The sequence below is a fragment of the Pelodiscus sinensis genome, chromosome 15, assembly GCF_049634645.1.
Source record: "Pelodiscus sinensis isolate JC-2024 chromosome 15, ASM4963464v1, whole genome shotgun sequence".
Lineage (NCBI taxonomy): Eukaryota > Metazoa > Chordata > Testudines > Trionychidae > Pelodiscus > Pelodiscus sinensis.
In genome coordinates, this window is record NC_134725.1 from 31,951,247 (window position 1) to 31,968,276 (window position 17,030).

Consider the following 17,030-nt stretch of genomic DNA (forward strand, 5'->3'; position numbering starts at 1 on the left):
CTGTTCTAGGAAGGTTCTAATACCATGTTTATCACTATAACATCTGAGACCTTCCTAGAGTGTTACTCCTCACCATATCAGCAGGTATACAAACCTCTATCAAATGGAATAAAGGAGGAATTTGGCCACTTACCTTTCCCTCTGGAGGGAGGAAAGCTCTGAGAATGCAGGTAAATTAATTTTGCATTCCAGGGGGTAAATTATTAATTTTGTTTATAGCAAAACTATGCTAAGAGTGAAGTTATTCTAGGACAAAATGACTTCACTATCCTGGATGGTTCTACTATTTTCAGGGGAAAAAAGAGTTCTTGGTTTAATGTTTGTGTTGATTCTAGTTTAATTCTGTTTCTGGGCCCCTTGCACTATCTTTTTGTTTAGGCATCCCTTGGTAAATACACTGATAGTTAGTTTCTCATCTCTTTTGGAAGAATGACCTCCCATTTGGAATCCAGTAACTGGAAGTTTCTGGACTGTGTGCTCAAAAATTAGTCTGTGAGCTAGCCTGTCTACTGTGAAGTACTGGTTTTTAGTTGTCTGTAGCCTATCCTCTTTCTTATTTCATTGCAGGTGGCTGCCTTTATTATGTGGGACCAAAGAAGGAGGAAAAGCGCGAAGTTATTGTAGATCCTGAAAGGAGGCGGCAGGTCTTCCTGGAAAGCCACTTCACAGAAATTGGGAACCATTTGGGACAAAAGAAGACAGTACACAGGATTCAGAGTCAGTACTACTGGCTGGGGATTGTGAAGGATGTAGTAGACTGGGTACGTACTACGGACGTAGTAGTGTAGTCGATTGACTGATTAACCAATAAGCAAAAGCTTATAGGTTAATCCTATGGGCTACATGCATTTCCCCTCCTACCCACACCAGTAAATTTTTTAGCAGGCTGGCCAGCAGCCCCGCTCAGACCTGGTTTACAATGTGTCCAGAACCTACCCCACTGCAAGACTGCATTTAAAGTGTATTAGACGCTAGGCAGGCAGCTCAATCCCAACTCGCACCAGGCCCAGGAGCTCAGACCTACCCTTAACAGGGGCAGCTGCCACCCCACATTGTTGCTTCTGTATCGGAGGCAGAAGGGCAAAAGGCAGCCAGTCCACAAAGATTTTTAAACTGGCACTTCTCGTGGACAAGCTCCCGCCTGGCACCCCAAGCTGCTGCTGCTTTGAAATGCCACAGGCAGCCCAAGGTCAGGCTCCTCACAGAATTTCCATTGAGCCCACCGTCAGCGAGATAGTCCCCAGCTGACTCCAGACTTTGGAGCTTTCGCTTTTGAAGTGTAGCAACAGCCCTAATGCATTGACTATTCGATTAGTCAATTACCTGATACTTAACATCCTTAGATGTGCCTGGTCTTGACCATCCTGGCTTCCTGACAGAGCCTCCTGACTTCTTCACGGGGGACTGATACAGGGATTTTAGAGCTTCCAGTCCATCCAGCTCTACATCTTGGATGACTGGTTTTCTGTGTTCACTATCTCACCATTACCCACATGCGCCTTAATCCCTGCAGTGTCACTCTGTAACAAGCCACTAGGGGGAGCAGAAGTGTGATTAGAAGAAAGATTTATGCCTTCTCCCAACCCAAACAACTCCAGTTCCTCCAAAGCAGATGATTCCCAACAGAGATGGGCCCCAACTGGGACATTTGCAAATTCTGGGAAAAGTCTGATCTGGACCAGACCTTGCAACTTCAGCATGTCCATCTACCTCTGGGATGTTCCACCTCAGCCTGGGACTCTCCCCAGAGTAACTCCCAGCTAAGTCATAGGCTGTCAAACCTGTTGGCACATGAGAGGAGACTCTAGGGCCATGAACTACAGTGAACTAGCCACATGTGGCTAGTGTGTTGGACACCACAGCTCTAGGGTGTGGCTGCTCCAGGGAGTCTTGGCTTCAGTTGTGGTAAGTGAACCCCCCAAAATAACCCAAGAGGCTTAGATTGAAAGATTTCCAGGATGGAAGGGAACATTGTGATTATCTAGTCTGATCTTCAGTATAACAGGCCACAGAATTGCCCCACAATAACTCCTAGAGCAGACCTGCTAGTAAAACTTCCAAGCTTGATTTAAAAATTGTCAGTGATGAAGAATCTATCACAACCTTTGATACATTTTTTCCAGTGATTAAACTCCCTGATTCTTAAAAATTGATGCCTTGTTTCCCGTCTGAATGTGTCTATATACCTTTTAACCATTGGTTCATGTTAGACCTTTCTCGGTTAGGCTGAAGAGCCCAGTTTTAGATATTTGTTCCCCATGTACATATTTACACAGTGTAATCAAGTCAACTCTGAGCCTTCTCTTTGTTAAGCTAAATAGATTGAGCCCTTTGAAACTATCACTGTTTTCTTACCTTTTAATCATCTGAACCTCCTCTAGCTTATTAGTTTAACTTCTCAAAGCATGAGTGTAACAAGTTTCATGATTCCCTGCTGTGGCACCTCCTTCTGGCCACTTCTGGAGAATAGCTCTCAACCAGTTTGAAGCCTGCTGTTTCCCTGAGCTTCTTTCCTTACTTCCTGTCTCTGATTTCTAGCTCACCCCAGGTTGCAACTGGAGCCTTCTTTGCTCCTTATGGCTATTTCACCCTTTTTTGGATTCTGGCAAGAATCCGTATCTCCAGGCAGGGTCACAGGGTTACTCACTTTTCCACGTCTCTCCCTCCTCTCTAGTGAATGCTGCACTGTTCCTTCCTGCAACTCCTCCTCCTTCCATTTTGCAGCCTACCAGACACACTTCCTGAGTCTGTGATTACCGTACACTGTACACTATATCTTTCTCAGCCTGTTCTTGCACTCCACTCCTGGTTTTTTATACCTGCTTACCCTGCCCCATCTGACCTTTTCAGCCCTGAGTCTCCTCTAAGTGCAGCCTGTCACAGGGCTAATTGGCCCTTTTTACCCAATCTGGCCTTTGTAGGCACCATAGTGGACACCAGAACTGGACAGAGGATTCCAGCAGTGGTCACACCAGTGTCAATTATAGAGGTAAAATAACCTCTCTGGTCCTACTTGAGAATTCCCTGTTTATGCATCCCATTACTCTAGCCTGCACACTAAAGACAGGTGTACACTTATGGAGAAAGTCAACTTAAGATCCACAACTCCAGCTATGAGAATAGCATAGCTCGTGTCAATGTACCTTAAGTAAATTTCCACCGCATCCCCATTGCAGGAGGTTGATAAGAGAAACTCTCCTGTCAACTTCCCTTACTCCTCGTGACCTGGTGGAGTACTGAGGTAGAGAGGGGTGTCATTAGCATTCAATTTAGTGGGTCTTTACTAAACCCACTAAATAGATCCTTGGGCAATCGCTCTCTGGACCCTCCGTTTCTAGGTAAGTATAGACAAGGCCTAAGCCATCCTGAGTCCCTGCAAAGCAGCACTTTTTGATAATCTGTATGTGTTCCCTTCATCCTTGTCCCTACTGTGCAATGGAGTCCCGGTTAGTTTTGGTATTTCTCAAGCCCCTTACTGTAAAGCAAGAAGAGGGAAATAATTGAATGGGAAGGTGGTTATGTGCTACTTCCATTCAAGCTGTACTTACTTATTTACTGTAGTTTCTTGACTCCAGGGGCCGTCTTGCATTTAGAGAGAGGCTCAGAATCCTGGGGCTGTTCCATCAGTGACTAGTAGTGTCACAGTAGGTCAGGTCCGCGCCTCACAGAGTTTGACAGCCTTTTGGAAAAGTCTTTGGCTCTTTGCTTTTCAGATCAAAATGTGTGAAACCTGTCAGAGCGCAGAACACAATAAGAACATGTCACGGAAAGCGAGGCCTATCAAAGTGGAATCGCCTTGGGAAGTACTAGGATTAGAAATTCATGGTAAGTGTTTGAGATGAGCCTCTCCCTGGCTAACACAATAAACAGGCCTTTCCTCTGTTGTTTGTAGGAAACTTGTACAGACTGTCAATAGATACAGAAAATGTATCGCTGTGTGGGGAGCAAAATCTACCAGATTCTGCATTGAGGGACACATCAAGGGTGAATTTATCAGCCTGCTAAAATATAATCTGATCCACACAGTTTGCTGAGCTTCTGCTGTATATTTAAACAGGAGCTCTGGTTGTTCATTGCCACCTAGGATTGGGACCACACTGAAGATTTTGTAATGACAAATGTCACTGGAATGTAACAGCTCAAAGCATTTGCACTGCAGATGTAGCATTTAGCTGTGATGTTCTTTGTACTGCTCATTTTTCTGTGTTGTTTTTTATCTTCTTTGTTTGGCTTATACTATGGCCTAGATTATCTAAATCAATTGATTTAGATCAGTGGTGGGTAACCTGCAGCCCACAGGACACATGCAGCCATCAAGGCATGGCTCCCATGGCATTTTTGTTTATTGTGATCCATATGCAGGGTTGCCAGATTCCACTGGTTTCCTTCTGTGTAGTTTTTTTTCCTACTAATATGACATTCACGTAAAGCACAGGCATGTGAAGTGAGGTGTGTGCTGATTGCACGCAACATTGTGAGAGCCGTGTGCTCCCTCTGCATCCAATCAAAGCACTGCTGTGGTTCAGTTGGAACACCCTGCAAATTCTAGATACACGAGCACAGTTAGCAAAACTGCCTTAATCCGGGAAACTGTCTTGGTTATGACAGTCTTGCGTCCCACGGAGATGAAGGCAGGCCATTCCTGCAGCCCACTCACTAGCCTAGGTTGCCCATTGCTGATTTAAATTAATGCTTATTTTCGCAGGACCTTTTCCAGAGACAAGCCGGAACAATACACATATACTCACTGTAACAGACTATTTCACCAAATGGATCGAAGCCGTCCCTCTGCCGAAAAAAGATGCTTTATCTGTGGCAAAAGCGCTGGCTACAATTTTTTACAGGTGGACTGCTCTGGCTACTGACACTTTTTATTGTGTTTTGTGGATGCAATATATGTACACATCTCTCTGCTAGTAATATTTCCTACTCTGAAACCCTGGTATGGACACTATTGAGGGATTTTCAGATGCTAATGAATTCCATCTCACAAGGCCTCTGGGATACACGCATTAGTAGCTTTGTTTTCCAGAAGGGGAAACTGAGGCACAGTGTCATTTCTGGCAATTCAAGTAGTCTGTGATGGCTGGTATCCCCTGATTGCACAGGTATCCCAAGCCTGTACATTAGCTACAAAACCATTCCGTCTTCTCTACAGTGGAATAGCTACAGGGCCTGATCTTGCTCCCACTGAAATCATTTGTGGAGTGTCACCAGGAAGCTTAATGGAATATAAATTAGGCCTTAAAGAGTAGAGGAGGTCTGTGAAACTCAGAGGTTAGATTTACCAGAAGACTGGTGTAACAAGAGAAGACAGAGAGGTTCGTTTCTCTCATCCCAGATCTCCTCTACTCAGCCAAACCCATCTGCTTTCCGATTATTCTTTCCTTGATGAAAAGATGGACATAGTAAATGTTCCTTGTCCTCAAGGGAAGGTTAATTTGTGCCTGTCCTTTTAATAATGAAAATCCCCCACCTGCTGACCTTGGCTGAGAGGCCTGTGGTGAGTGATTGCTGCAGAACTTTCCCCCTGTCTAAGTCATTGCCATGGTCTGTGTTCTTTGTCCCATAAGGCAATACGAGAGCAGCTTGCAAGGAGCTGAAGGCTTGTGTTTAGTGACCGACGGTTGGGTTCTACAATTTTCTTTTCTCCTTTTTGTCCAGGTTTGGAGCATCCAAGAACATCTATTCTAGTCAGAACTGGGATTTCTGCGATGAGGTGGGCCAGACAGAGGGGCGAGGCGTGTAACAATGACATTGCTTCCAGCGGAGGAAGCTGCTTCCCTCTGTGCAGTGTCCTCTCCCAGAACCATGTGCAAAGTGCAGGATGTGGGTTTTTCAAGGGGACTTAAGTAGGCAACAGAATCCTCCCCCTGCTCTAACCCAGGTCCAGAGTGCAGGATACCCTAGGTCAGGGCTGCTCAAGTTGGGAAGCCCTGGGGGCCACAATGATGCTCACAGCACATGCTGAGGGCCGCAACTAAAGCACAGTTGCATATACATGCAAATATATATGCAAATAGCGTCTTTCACACAGATGGGCATGAACAAAGATTAAGGCAAGACTACACAACACACAGGCCCCATTTAAGTCAGTTTTTTTTATATTAATAAAATGCAATATTTCCCCCATTTCCACCCATATGACAGCCCTTTTAATGAGCAACGACAATCCAGGAATTTAACTGCTGTTGATATGCACTTTAGAAGACTATTGTATTGACTCATCATTGTGGAGCTTGTTCCCTGTGGAGGCCACGTTCAAAGGATCCCACCTGCAAGCTGCATGTTGAGACCCACATAAACCCAAACCACACCATAGGCTGCAAACAAGCGGGCTGCATGCAGCCTATGGGCCACATGTTTAGTAGCCCTGACCTAGAGTAACAGCTGGTGCCCTGCATATTCCCTTATGGGAGATCTTGACCAATGATTCTACAACAGGCCTGGGCAAAATACAGCCTGTGGGCCAGATCCAGCCCACCAAGGCACCAGATCTGGCCCACAGATGCTGCAAGGAGCCCCAGGCAGGCTCCCCATTTGCCTCACCCCACCCAAATGCCACTCAGAAATGCCACTGCGGGGCGGTTTCACTTTAAAAACTGTGAGCCCAGAGGGGAGGGAGGGATAGCTTTAGGAGTTGCTCCTGCCCCCAACACGATCCCATTGGCCAGCTTCTGGCCAGAAACTGGCCAGTGGGAGCTGGCTATTTCAATAACAGGCAGCCATGAAGCACATGGGGCTTGTAATTATTCACAGGGCACATAGCTGCAAGTGGGGCAGGCAGGGAGACTGATTCAGGAACAGCTGCTGGCTGTTAAGTCTCCTGGCCACAGCCTGCCTCTGGCACCCCAGCCCCTTCCATCCCCAACTGACTGCCCCCCACTCCTGCCCTATACTTCATATACCTAAATCCTCTGCCCCCCCTTCTATACCCATATCCCCTCCCAGATCTGGAACCCCAATCTCCTGTCCTAGCTCACAATTCAAACCCCTGCATTCCCTCTTGTACCCCAATTCCCTGCCCTAGGTCACAATCCAACTCCTGCTCCCTAGTCCAGTGTCCTAGGTTACAACTGCCTTGTTCATCCAAACTCCCTCCCTTACCCCAGGCTCCCTTCTGCACCTAACCTCCATCCCAGACCCCAGCATCCATTAATATCATATAGGAGTGCAGGTCTCAACCACTTTCCAAATTTTTGGAGTGGCCACCCAGCAAAAATTATTGCCCACCCCTGCTCTACAAAGTTGTAGATCCATTGGCTGTAAACCTAGCTAGGCTTGCATACTGTCCATCTCCTCCTCCACAGTGTGCAGAAGGTGAGAAGTCTCAGTAGACAACCTGGCCATAAACTCTTCTATCACACAATGGAGTCTCACCCCACAATACATGGTTCTAGATGGCTCCAAACACAGTTATTGTTTGTTTATTGCAGAAGCTGTATGCCGCATCATTCATTCATGTGGTTCTGTACAGCTCCCAGTAAAGACTCCCTCCTTGCTCTCAAGTCCTTTCAGTCTACAGGGAGGATTTCTCCGTACAATGTTTTTCCTTAAAACTAATTCTGAGACACTGCCTACAACCACATTGCTTGACAACAATGGGGTTCGCTCAGGTATAATCTAATGTATGGTTTTCCTGCGAAAATGTATGGTTTTCCTTCATATTCCCCAGGGATGTAAGAGGTTAACTGGTTATCCACTTAGCAGTAGGCTTACCAGGAACTGGTTAACCAACCTGGCCATAGGAACCCTCTGCCTGCATCAGGCCTGACCAGCTGGACCCCATCCACATCGCAGCAGACCAGAATAGCCCGCACAGTGGTTAATCAGTTAAACAAATCACTGAACTGGTTAACTATTTTAGTGGATTTTTATATCCCTAGTACTTCCTCACTTCAGTTCTTATCTGATTTTGGCAGCCACTGTCTCATAAACTGCTGGAATCCAATACCTTGAGCCTTCTGGAAGCACACATGAGATAGTGGGTGTTAAATCTGTTCCTCCAAACCACTGCCCTTTAGGGACAGCAGCACTTTTTACAGGGCTGGTTCATTGCTGAATATATTCTATCTTGGAACTCAGACCAACGTGACCTTCCACCTTCTAAGGCAGTGAGATTATTTTTGTTTGTATTAAACCATCTTGTTGTTTGACTGATGTGAGACCCTGCACTTTGCAGGTGAGCAGGCATTTAGGTGAGCGCTGGAATATCTCCCAGACACTGACTCCTGCTGACCCTGCCAATTGCCCCGGCCTGGACAACTGCACCAATGAGCTGGTCAAATCCTCCATCCAAAATGTGGTGAATGAGAAGCCAAGCGAATGGGATGACTATCTCGACCCGATTCTCTTTGACTTCCGCACGTCTGTCAGCTCCATCACTAAATACTCCCCCTTCTTCCTGATGTTTAACAGATACGTCTGTCTTTCGTCGGAGGTAACTTTTAGGGAAAGAAAAGCCACGGCAGATGTTCTCTGTTAATGCATATACAAACGCTTGGGTCTCGTTCGTGCCTTTCAGGTTGAGTTTGCCAAGGATTCTAAAGAGCAGAGTGCTGCTCCCAGTAAAGCGGATGGCCTCCCACCATTCACCACAGCTGTTCAGGAGCAGAAGAATGCAGTGAAAGAGATCGTAAGTCACTTTGTGCTTTGGAATCCTCCGAGTGGGCTGGAGTATTTGCCATACATGTGGTGGGGCGAGGGGAAGAATGGACAGGCCATCTGCCAGAGGTTGCACCAATTCATATGTCTACTCATGTCCCATCATTAGCATGGTATGGATGTTGCAGCATGGCACTGAGGTAGAAGCTGAATAAGGAGATTCCTTCTGGGCCCAATCCCATGAGGTGCTGAGCATCTTCAAGCCCCACTGAAATTGGTAAGGGTTAGGGATGCTCAGGAGCTGGATCTAGGGCTGGCTACTGCCTGTCTCAGATCTGTGATATCCAAAGAGTTAATATGGCCCAGAGTAGTACAGGGAATCCTTGGGGTGGGTGAAGAGATCCCATCTGATGCTTACCATGGAACGTGCTGTGTTAAACTCCTGCCTCCCCACACTGGGGAGAAAGGAGCTCTGGAGAGCCATGGCAAGAAACTGCTGTTTGTGTCTGAAATTCAGGCCCAAGGCAGCCTAATGGAACCTACTGGGATTCTCAACTGTGGCCCATGAGCCAAAATCTCAAGTCACCAGAATGTGTCAAAAGGTCACACAGGAAGCCAGGGGTCAGGAGGAGATTTCAGAGGGGTGCAGAGTAGAGATGTTAAAATGTTAATTAACTAAATGTGCACAACCACTGAAAATTTTCAACAGTTATACATTTACACAGAGGGGACAAGCTGCCCCTCTCCCACATGCTGTTACCTCAGCTCCAGTCAGGGCAACTAGGCCAAACCACACCTTGCTGTGACCCTGGTGGCCCCACTACCTGGAGTGGGCAGCTGAGCCCGACAGCACCACAGGGCAGGAGTTCCAGGAGCTGCTGCTATCGTATGCATGGTGCCCTTATTTAGCATTTATTCCGTTAATAAGGGCACCTTCTATAGTGAAGGTAAAAAGTATTTAGTAAGCCAGGTGTTTTTTGCACTGAAGCATTTTACTGGGTAGTGACAGGCCATTGAGCTTTACAGGAGAGTCCTAACACCCAAATGGCCGAGAACAATTGGCCAGGTAAATAGAGCACTAGACTAGAACTCAGGAGAACTAAGTTTGTTCTCCATTCTGCAACTGGCCTGCTGGGTGACATTGGTCTAGTCACTTCAACTCTCTGTGCCTCGGTTTCTTTCTAAATAAAATAGGCATAAGGATTGATCACTTCTGTAAAGTACAGTGCGATCTGTTGGATGCAAACTGCAATATAAGAGCAAGGTGGTATAATGATTTGAATTGGGCCACTTGGTAAGACTTTTCTTACTCCAGTAGGATTTTGATTCTTTTTATTATCCATTAATTGTAATAAAATCGAGTGGGGTGAAATGAGGGCTGGGAACCTGGATTTCTGGGTTCTACGCCAGAATTTGCCACATAGTGTGACCTTGGGGAAGTTACTGAACTGCTCTGTGACCCAGCTTCTCCCTCTGAAATAAGGGTAACAATGCTTATGTGCTATGGAGCAATACAGTTTCTAAGAGCTAGACTCAGGGAGTGTGTCACCTTGATTTCTCATTGGTATATGTCTCCATTTGAGTTTAAACTCTCACTTTGAGGGGCTAGTAGAACGGGGGATAGCAAAGAAAGCACCTAACAAGAAAGTGAAAGGAAGAGTCACTAACTATACCCATCATCCCCCAGCATTCAAAATCAACCAACTCAGATCCCCTTGTACCTAGTTCCAGTCCTGTAACTCACACTCCCACAGCATCCCCTCTGACTGCAGCCCTGCAGCTTGCTAGCTCTTTGCTGGAATGCCTTGTTTTAGGTCAATGTAGCAGAGAGAATTGGTGTACACTGACATAAGAAATTACAGCAAACCACAAAAACCATCCCACTAACTTGAGTGATCCTCTTTGCAGGTGATAGCAAACATGGCTGCAGCATACAAGCGAGAACAGAAAAGCGTGAAAAGGAAAATGAGGAGCCTGCCATCCCTTGCCTTTAAAGTGGAAGATGGCGTGTTTGGTAACACCACTAACTCGTCCCTGAAGAAGTTGAAGAAGAGCCAGTTTATGGCATTTCAAATCGAGACAGTCATGTCACCTGAGCAGAATACATCTGGGATGAAGAAAACCAGCTAAATTCCAGGGTCTAACTCAGGGTCACTGGCAACTTTAGCAGGACGTGTTCTTTTGAGATACCTGCATGGAAGGTTCATACTCAGACCTGGGTAGCTCTGTGGCATGGTGAAAGTTGAGTGAGCATCAAAATGGCCCCACTGCTGTCATGCCTGAGCCCTTCTGAGCCATCATGGATTCGTCCATACAACATCCCTGAGAGGTGTTGTTTTCCCCACTTTACAGATAGGCCACAGAAGCAGAAAGCATTGTATTGATTGGCTAAAAGCTCCACAGTAAGCATGATTAGGATTGTGTGCATGTTGGTATAAATCCGGAATAACACCATGAAAATCAAAGTGGTGATTATGGCTGTAAATGAGAGGAGAATCTAGCACAATTGAGAATTGAACCCAGATCTGTATCCCATTGACTTAGCTTGAAATCATCCTTCCTGCCATTGATCTAGATTATTACACTAGGGCTGTGTATGTCCTTTGGGGTGTGTAAATGGACTGAAATACTCATGTTCATCCTGGAGGAGTAAAACCCAGAAAATGAGAAGGGTTTTTTTTCTGATTGCCTAGACAGAGAGATACTTGATCTTTGGCTTTTAGGTTTTACATCCTGCTCTTCACTAAAACAGAATGAATTCTGAAAGTCCCATACAGTCAGTTCTTATGTTGTCTGGGTTACACAGTGTAGCATGTAGATCCAGAAAGGAATGTTGAATACTGCACTTGTGACAAATAGCCTAGGTGTTAATATTGGTTTGTATATAAAGTAACTGTGTCCTAGCTCTGTGATAAAGCTTATACAGAGGAAGAGACTACAGCCATATCATAGTTCTGAGATACATGGGCTATTCTGATTTTGAAAAGAAATATTTATGTCAGCCCTTGGACTTTTTGAAACTGGGTCTCTTACAGCTCCCTTAGGGCTAGGGTTTAACTAAAAATCCTCTTGAAGTAATTCCTTGTTTAAATCTAACTATTTCCACTGGATGCTAACAAAGCACTCTAAAGAATAAAGCATTTGGACTTTTTTGCAGAAAACATTTTCTTTAAGGTGTGTAATTTTCCATCGGCCTGTATGATGGTCTGGGGTAAGTTAAATCTGACTTTTTGTTGTTGGAGAGGAAGAAGGTGAACTCTCTTCCCTGCCAGAAACAATTTGTAATTATCCCCATATTGCCTGGGAGAAGGAGAGATGTGTAAGGGAGAAGAGGGCTCATTCCAGTCTTGTTACCCTGGCAGAGTTATACAGCATGTTTATTACTCCTGTTTTCTCTCCCATCTTAGCTTCATGCATTTTGCTTCCTTAAAAAATAATTATCAGAGAGAGCTGATTTATTTCACAATGGACAAAGTGAGCTGAACTTTGGGCCAGCTGAAGAAACATTTTAATTCCATGAAAGGGGCATATAAAAATGGGAGTGTAGGTTAGCTAAACACTGAGGTGAGGCCTTTTTGGCCGATGAGATGCAGGCCCTAAGCGCCTGATGCAGGAGGAATGTGGCCAGGAGTTATTCTGTCTCTCTTGCTCTCTACCAGTTGGGGCTTGGGGCTGTTTCCACGCCCTCTGCCCCTGATCTTGGAGCGAAGATTGGGAAGGGCTGTGTGTTGCCAAGTCAGCACAGGGGCACAGAAGAGGGTTGAGGACAGTATTCCTTGTAAACTGTGCACTTGGGTGGCCACCCAGGAGAGATTAAAATGCTGCCCACCTGATTAGCAGGGTGCCCACCATCAGCAGCCTGTGTTTCTATGTGGCAGCGAACATCTGCATGTGCCTTGTTACCCAGGACAAAATGTATTCTCTACACACATGAAAAAAATTGAAAAACGGGGGGATTGGTACAAAGGTACTGAATGTGAAGCTATAGGTGATTCCCCTGCTTATGGCCAAAGCTTGCTGCTATGCTTCACTTTGCACTGTAAAACAGCATCAGCATTTCCTTGGTTAAGCCTGAAAGGAATAGCACATAGCATAGGCCAGTGTTTCTCAACCAGTGCTACAAGTAACCTTGGGGTACTTGAGAGAAGTCTGGGGGGGTACATTAACACAACTGAAATTTGGAGAAAACTGAATTTTTGTGTTAATTTTTTACAGCACTTTATTATTTTTTTACTTTTACATCCAAACATTTAATTGCCTGTCCTGCTACAATTAAGCTGTTTAAACAAATGTGTTGCAAGGGTAGAAAAATATGTTGTGCCTCTGAAAACTAGGTACTGGGGGGTACTTATAATTTTTATTTTTTTTTAAAAAAAGGGGTACTTTATAAAAAAAAAGATTGAGAAACACTGGCATAAGCAACATCCGCAGCAGCTGAACCTGGGCACCTTCTGCAGAAAGCTGGTGGACTCTGGCTAAAGCAGGGTGAAAATGCAGGGGAAGTGGCAGGAGTGGATCACCCTGCACAGCTCCCTCCAGCCAAGCTTGGCAGCTGAGGATCCCCAAAGGGGGAGTCCATCTTCGCCATGCCCTGCCCAGGGAATCCGTGCACCCTGGAGCGCAGGCAGCAGCCCGGGGCTAGAACAGCTGGCCCTGGCGCACGGTTGCAACCCCGAGAGCAAAGCAGGGCTGGCAACTTTCGGGCAAAACTGGCAGCAGAAGTCCCGCGAGGGGCACAGGGGCGCCCTCGAGGGGTAGAGCCAGGCGCCTGGCCAGGCGAGGCAGACGCATTTCCGCGAGCCCCAGCTCACAGCTCTGGTTCCTGCTGGGGCTCAGCAGCCGGTGCAAGGCGAGAGAGGAGCTAGATGCTTTAAGGTGATACCCCCGTGCCTAGGCCAGGCACGTGGCTGCAGCCCCCTCCCAGGCTCTACGCCGTGAACCCCCCCCCCTGCTCCCGACAGACACACACACACGTAACACAGTGATAGAAATGTAGCCGTGTTAGTCTGGGGTAGCTGAAGCAAAATGCAGGACAATGTGGCACTTTAAAGACTAACAAGATGGTTTATTAGATGATGAGCTTTCGTGGGCCAGACCCACTTCCTCAGATCAAAAATCCCACGAAAGCTCATCATCTAATAAACCATCTTGTTAGTCTTTAAAGTGCTACATTGTCCTACACGTAACACAGGTTGCAGAGGTGGGCGTGGTTCCCTGGTGATGTCAGACGGGGAAGCTCCTCCCACTTCCGACCTTGTCCTGCAGACCAGCTAGGGCCGTGTGGCTCCGCGATGCTCCGTGCGCCTTGCAGCTGCCGCCGGCCAGGTAAGAGCTGGTCCCAGTGTGCGGGGCAGCACGTGGCGCTGCACGGCCCTGCTGTGGGACTCTGCAGCGGCGGCTCCATCGCTGTCCCCAAAGGGTGGGAGCGCCGGGGGATATCTCTGAGTTTGGGGCTCGCCCGGGTGCAGGAGGCCCCGAGTTGAGGCAGGACCCGCAGGGTGATGTGTTTGCACAGAGCAAGCCAGGGCTGTCAGGAATTTTTTTAAAATTTCATTTAATTAATTGACTTGATCCCGGACAACAGCTGGGGACTTGATTCTGCCTGCGTCTGTTGGTGCCGTTGCGTCTGATCATGCCCGTCTCGTATGTGATGTCGGTTAAGTGTATCTCGGGTCAGAAGCCAGATCAGAATCCCCTTGGGTTTTCCCGTTTGCATTAAGCACAGTGGGTGGCGTAGCTTTTGCATTGTGTTTATCTGGTCTGTCCCCCCTTCATATTCCACCCCCCCACCGTGGTAACATTGCAACTAAACAATACATGTAGACACCCCGCACCGAGTTCACTGCATTGTGCTAATGTCACTTGCTGCCTGCTAGAGTTATTGTGCATAGGGCAGTGTATTCAAAGGGTTATTTGTCTTCCTACAACTCTTCCAGTGAGTTTATCATTAACATTGTGTATAAAGGGAGTAATAAAACACGACTCCCAGTACATTTAATTTCACATTTAAATAGTCGTCTATAGTATTATTCACAAGCCCTAAATAACTTTATTAGTGGAATATGAACTAGAATGATGACTAAGCACCATTCTGGCTCTGGCTAAAACAAAATTCTACAGAGGACTCATTGTTGATCATAGAGGTATTTATAAACTTTTTTAAACTAAAGTGTAACCTAGGTTATGTTTCTTGCATTACAGCAACAGTTTAACAATAGAGTTTAAAAACTGAAAGCACAAGTGAAGACTTTGTTTTATTGAGACCTGTTTAATGTAGGATTATCAAGAACTTAATTTCTTATAATTTCTCTCACCTTATCCAAAAATCAAATGCCTTAATCTGCTATACATTCTTTTTTCCTTGAGTCTAACTAGGCAGGACACTTTTTAGAAATTGAATTTAAAAAACCCTGCATCAAATTGTAATAAAGGGAGTCCAGACACTATTGGATGCCACAGATAACATGTCAGGCCAGTTCAGTACTCGAAGGTTATTTGGGATACAGGGGAGACTGACTGAGTTCCTAGTTAGAAATTTTTGGTTTTGACTGTAGTTTTTACTGTCCTTTCTCCACTAGGTCCCAATCTTCTCATGAAACAGCCACACTAGCCCTGCATTTTCCTACATACCCAAGATGTTACACACAGGTCTTCACCTGCTTGATTTCTTTTCCATTGCTTACCCTTGCTGATGTCTCCTGTAAAAAGGTCTGCTGCAATTTGGGGTATAATGCAGAGTTTAATGACAGTGGAAAGACAAAAAGCATATACAGGCAGTCCCCGGGTTATGTACAAGATAGGGACTGTAGGTTTGTTCTTAAGTTGAATCTGTATGTAAGTCGGAACTGGAATCCAGATTCAGCCGCTGCTGAAACTGATCAGCTGCTGATTCCAGGAAGCCCGGGGCAGGGCAACTGTGCCTCAGGCTTCCTGTAGTAAGCGGTGGTCAGTTTCAGCAACGGCTGACTTGGGGACGCCTGGGGCAGAGCAGCTGGGGTGCTGACCAACCCAGCAGCACCCCAGCTGCTCTGCCTCAGGCGTCCTGATTCAGCCGCTGCTGAAACTGACCAGCAGTGGCTGAATCAGGACGCCTGGGGCAGAGCAGCTGGGGTGCTGCCGGGTTGGTCCAGTAGTGCCCAGAGCGGCGCTGCGGGACCAACCGGCAGCGCCCCAGCTGCTCTGCCCCAGGGTCCACAACAAAAGCCTGGTCTGCTGGGGGGGGGTCACACTAGCTGCGCCCCCCCCCCCAGCAGACCAGGGACACGGGGAGCAAAGCTGCAGCGGCGGGGTGCCTTGCCTCTGAGGCTTTGCTCTGGCGCGGGACCCGCTTTGCTCCCGGTGCCCCATGTCTGCTGGAGACGGTCCCCAGCAGACTAGGGGCACTGGGAGCAAATCTGCAGCCGCGGCGGGGTCCCGCGCTTCTGAGGCTTTGCCAGAGCAAAGCCTCAGAAGCGTGGGACCCCGCCACGGCTACGGGTTTGCTCGCGGTGCCCCTGGTCTGCTGGGGACCGTCTCCAGCAGACCAGGTGCACCGCGAGCAAACCCGCCGGGGCTGCGGCTTTGCTCCCGATGCTCCTGGTCTGCTGGAGACGGTCCCCAGCAGACCAGGGGCACCCAGAGCAGCTTTTCTCGCCCCGGAGGTCCAGGTGGCTGACCGCTGCCTGTGAGCTCTGGGTCGAGAGAGCCCCGTTTGTAAGTACGGATCCGACGTAAGTCTGTATACTTGCCTGTATACTTGCTGAGAGCATAATCAGACTTTTTGCCCAGGAAAACAGGACCATTTATAAAGGATTATTCTACAGGGCTCACGTGTTGCAGGGCTAGCCTAACTTCAATGATGTCTCTATTGGGATCACTTTGAATTCCAGACCCTCCTCACTAGGGTTGAGTGGAGTGAGATTCTGGGGGGGGTCCCAGCCTGAGAGGCTGTTGATGCCAAGCTTATGACAAAGGCTGTTGCCATAGGAAGCTGAGTGGGGAGTTGGTCAGGATTAGACAGAGCTGTTATGGGCCCTGAGACCTGCTAGTACAAAAAACCGGCAAAGATCAAACGGAACAAGAGATTTACTCAGATGTCAATGTCTGGAGGGGTTCAAAGTCCTTCTCTGTAGACAGAGATCTGGCACCAGAATATGTGGAAGCTGTTCTGCTAGTTTCAGTTCTAGCTGGCTGGTTCATAAGTAGTTCCTATGGGAAAGGACCCAAGCAGCAGGTATGGGACCCTCACTGCGCTTGTAGTGGACAGCAACCTACAGATCAAATAAGTTAGGGGGAGACTTGAAAGTCACAAAGGGTAGTTAGGTGGCCAACTCCACTCACTGCCCCAGGGAGCTGGCTGCTTAATTCTCTCTTGTGTCTTTGAAAAAAATGCTGCTCTGAGTCAGAGGCATAGCTGCTGGGCCTGAATGAGCCATGGCCCACCCGTT

At 47.1% G+C, this 17,030-nt stretch overlaps 1 protein-coding gene across 3 annotated transcripts in view; it reads left to right on the plus strand.

The window, feature by feature from the left end:
• Window positions 1-13,792: 13,792 nt before the first annotated feature.
• Window positions 13,793-17,030, plus strand: part of ABCB9 (ATP binding cassette subfamily B member 9) — a 43,012-nt gene continuing 39,774 nt past the window's right edge. For all 3 annotated transcript variants that reach the window (XM_075898583.1, XM_075898584.1, XM_075898585.1), the window contains exon 1: window positions 13,793-13,929. The gene's annotated coding sequence lies outside the window, so the exon portion shown is untranslated. The remainder of the gene's footprint in view (window positions 13,930-17,030) is intronic.